The sequence below is a fragment of the Dipodomys ordii genome, unplaced genomic scaffold, assembly GCF_000151885.1.
Source record: "Dipodomys ordii isolate 6190 unplaced genomic scaffold, Dord_2.0 Scaffold166, whole genome shotgun sequence".
Taxonomy (NCBI): Eukaryota; Metazoa; Chordata; class Mammalia; order Rodentia; family Heteromyidae; genus Dipodomys; species Dipodomys ordii.
The window spans coordinates 109,592-114,086 of NW_012267382.1; positions in this window are offsets into that span (position 1 = coordinate 109,592).

The window sequence follows — 4,495 nt, forward strand, 5'->3', positions numbered from 1 at the left end:
TCTTCAGCTCAAGGCTAGCGCTCTACCACTTGAGCCGCCACTTCCAGCTTTTTTCTTTTTGCTTATGTGGTGCTGAGGAATCGAACCCAGGGCCTCTGGCATGCAAGGCAAGTGCTCTACCACTGAGCCACCTTCCCAGCCCCGATTTGCATGTCTTTTATGGCAAGGGAGGTTGAGCATTTCTTCATGTGTCTATTGGCCATCCTTCTTTCCTCTTCAGAGAAGTTTCTCTTTAAGTCTCCCAACAACAAATCCTCAAAGAAACAACTGCCCAATAAATAAGTGGGCTAAAGACTCAATCCATACTTTAAAGCTGCCTTCTTCTTCAACTTCCACCTCCTTCATTCCTACTTACATATATGTATGTGGATAGCTTCTCTTTTCTCTTCCCATTCCAAGGATTTTCCCTTTGTTCCTGAAAGGTAACAAGGTGTGGCTTAGAGACTACAAGACCTGTTTATTGGAAAATAGGACGCAATTTTTGCCTGGGATTCTCAAAGTGATTCCCACACCATTACTGTCCTCAGTAGAGAGGTTATAAATAAGAATCTAGAAAATAATTTCTTCAAATGCTGTTTCCTAACAGACCCATAATAATACTCAGGAAGCCTTTTCAGATCACAGATAAAGGGAAGGAATTTAACATGTAGGCCACAATATTTTATTCCACTGAATTTCCATAAGTACCACCCAAGAAAGGTGATGATTAAAGATAAGAGTACCTTGAATCTTTTTTTTCTTCTTTGTTTGTTTGCCAGTCCTGGGTCTCAAGGCCTGGGCACTGTCTCCGAGCTTCTTTTACTCATAGCTAACACTCTACCACTTGAGTCACAGCACCACTTCCAGCTTTTTCTGTTTATGTAGTACTGAGGAATGGAAACTAGGGCTTTATGCATGCTAGCCAAGTGCTCTACCACTAAGCCACATCCTCAGCCTTGAATCTTTCTTGACTATATAAACACCTATTTTTCCCCCTTAAAAGCAGGAATCTGAAACTCACTCATGAAATTTCCAAGAGATATTCCTTACAGGAAAAGAAAAATTGGCTCTTGCTCTTGCTCTTCTTTTCTGCTCTCTCTCTCTTGCTCTTGCTGCTCTTTTCTTGCTCTCTCTGTTCTATTCTAGCTCTCTGTTCTTTTCTTGCTCTCTTTCCCAGCCACGTGGAGTGCCAACCTTGCCTGGTCGCAGCAGGTCTACCCCTTACCTGAATACCACGTGAGTGCTACTGTTCTTACCCCTCTCTCTGCTCTTTTCTAGCTCTTTTCTCTCTCTTTCCTCTCTTCCCAGCTCTCTCTCTCTCATTCCCAGGCCTTTCCCAGCCACATGGAGTGCCAACCTTGCCTGGTCCCAGCAGGTCTACTGAATAAACCCCTTACCTGAATACCACGTGCGTGGTGCAGTTCTTACTCGGCTACCTCTCTATTTAAAATTAAAAAAAAAAAGAAAAATTGGTAGTAAATAAACAATTCTATAGGGAAGTTGTTCTCACCTAACCCGTAGTTTCCTAACATCCCTATATAAATTCTTCTGGGCAAGATCCAAAGGAGCCCTACTTCTCTTGAGAGAAATCAATGGCCACATCTGAAATAGCAATAAAAATATGAGTAAATATATAGTATATTGATTTTATACTTATTGACAAGAGTTCTTAATCTGATCCAAAATGAAACGAGAGAACTGTTGCTGACAGAGGCAAATGGCTTTAATAATTCAACATGATTCTCTTTAACAGTGATTTTTTTACTGCATTATCTCACTCTGAGAAAAGATGACATGAAATTCTCAAGAAAAGTGTAGTAACACACTTGCACCAAATATAAAAGAAACATTACAGGGGCTGGGAAGGTGGCTCAGTGGTAGAGTGCTTGCCTCGCATGCATGAGGCCCTGTGTTTGATTCCTCAGCACCACATAAGCAGAAAAAGCCGGAAGTGGTGCTGTGGCTCAAGTAGTAGAGCACTAGCCTTGAGCTGAAGAGCTGAGGGACAGCGCCCAGGTCCTAAGTTCAGGCCCCACAGCCGACAAAAAAAAAAAGAAAGAAAGAAAGAAAGAAAGAAAGAAAAAGAAAGGAAACATTAAAGAATCAAGAACATACATTTAAAGTGCTGCACTTACATTATACAAGATAAACTATGCATGTTTCCCAGATGAGACTATCATAAGTAACTTTCCTAGGAATGGTTCCCAACATACATCCCTACATCCTTGCCTACATGCAGTTCCCTTCTGAAGTGTCCCTGTGCTTTGCAATTTAACTCACTTTGGCCAACAGGGAATCAAAAAAAATTTGAAAAGTTTGGCCTAAGTATTTGCCCTGTGTTTTGCCTTCTTGGAACACTTTTACCTGATAAAAACCCTAGGGCTGTTTTGTGGGATATATCCTACATCTGGCCTTAGCCAAGAGCAAACACAAACCATGAAACATGTAAGCAGTCCTCTTGAAGGAGCCAGCCTATTAAGACACAGGTGACCACAGCTTCAGGTGGGGCCTGTTCAACACCAGCATAGATATTATGCTGTCCCAGCCCCAAAGGCTTATAGTCAAGAACAAATTAAGGCTAGGTGCTGGTGGCTCATACCAGTAATCCTAGCTATTCAGGAGGCTGAGATCTGACGATCACAATTCAAAGCCAGCCCAGGCAGGAGAGTTTGAGATGCTTATCTCCAATTAACCACCAAAAAGCCAGAAGTAGGGTTGTGGCTCAAGTGGTAAAGTGTTAGCCTTTAGCAAAAAAGCTCAGGGATGTCACCCGGCCCTTAGTTCAAACCCCAGGACAAGCACAGAAAATAAATAAAAAATAGAATAAAATAAAATCCTTTCAAATAAGTAAATTTTGAGTGCTACATTATATACCCCCCCAGCATACTGGTGAAGAAGTTTACTGCTACAAGTTTTCCTCTAAGGAGGGTCTTCCAAAATACTTCATACATAGTGTTTTCATTTTCAATCACCTCTTTGTATTTTAATTTCCCTTCTGATTTCTTTTTTGAATCTTGTAATTTTATTATTAGTTCCACTTATTTTGATTTCCCAAATCTGCTAATAATTTTCAAATTTATACTATCATAGAAGAGCACAGATGCTATCTTAGAGAAATTTTATGTGAAATTCAAAAAGTTCTGTTTGTGTTGAATAAAATGTTTTTAACATGTTTTTAATTCCAAAACTAATCACTTATTTCAATAGTCTATTCCATTTTTCTCTTTTAACTAGCTATTCTAACCATACTTCCTCTTCCTTCCCATCTCTTTCCCTTCCTTTCCCCTACATTTAGAAACTGTATGCTGAGCGACTGACCGTCCTACTTCTATAATGGCCAAAATGCAGTTACACATAAACTATTAAACAAAATTAAGCCCAACCAACTGACATGGTAACGGGTGCTTGCAAGTTGCTTTTGCGAAAAAGTATTGAACTCCTTACCTGGGACCATGAATTAACTAAAAGCAGAAGAAAAGCTTGGCATCTGTGCCTTCGTCTTGTATGTGTCTATGCCCTAGGAAGGACAACACTAACTGATAACACCAATTTATAAGGAAGGTGAAGGAAAGTGTCTCAAAGAGAACATTGGAGCCTTCTCAGTGATGACTTCTCCAGAATCCCTCCCTAAACTAGTACTGAAGTGATGACCCGTAGATGATACTTTGACCAGGACACTTAGTAACTATGCGTGCCTCTACCCCTCGGCCACCAGCTATTTACATTTGCAGCACATGTCTGTACCCTGAAGACGGCCGAGGGGAGCTGAATTGCTGTCGTCCCAGGGGATGCCTACGCTGTGGAATAAATCTCCTTTCTCTGCTCTATGCTGTGTCTCATTTGGCTTTGAGGTACACGTGGCTAGCCCTAACGTGCAAACTGTGGTCTGAAAACCCAGTTTCAGATTCACCCTGTGCATGAGTCTCATCACAGTGCATTGCTTTGAGGATTTCCCGGATGCTATGGTGACCTTCATAAACAGTGATGCGGATATACAAAGGAAACCAACCATGGAGGACGAAATCTCAGAGAAAACATTACAACAAGCGTCCGGGAGCTTGTGTTCCGCCCTTGCTGAGAGCGCCGCGCGTGCCGCGCCTGCGCGCTTCCCCCGGCCGCCATCGCCGCCTCCTGCGGCATCCGGGTCATTGCTGTGAGCGCCGCGCGCGTGCCGCGCCTGCGGGGCCTCTGCGCAGACCCTGGCCGCGGGGCGCCCACCTGAGGGCGGCCGACAAACTCTCAGAAAGGCGGGAAGCCGCCCTGCGGCCACGGGGCAGAGCGCTGGCCGGGACCAGAGCACTGGAGCAGTGCCCGGGCGAGGGTTCGAGCCCCGGGAAGACAGGAGGGGAGAGGGGGGAAGGGGAGGGGAGGCGGAGGGACCCTCACGCAGCCAGCGCCCTCCTGCGGGGAGCGGAAGCCGCGGCCGCCTCTCCGACGCGTGGCCCTCGGTGCGGGAGGAGGAGGCCGCGCGGAGGTCGATAAAGGCGGGGCGCCATCCCGTCACAGGGGCGAGGGC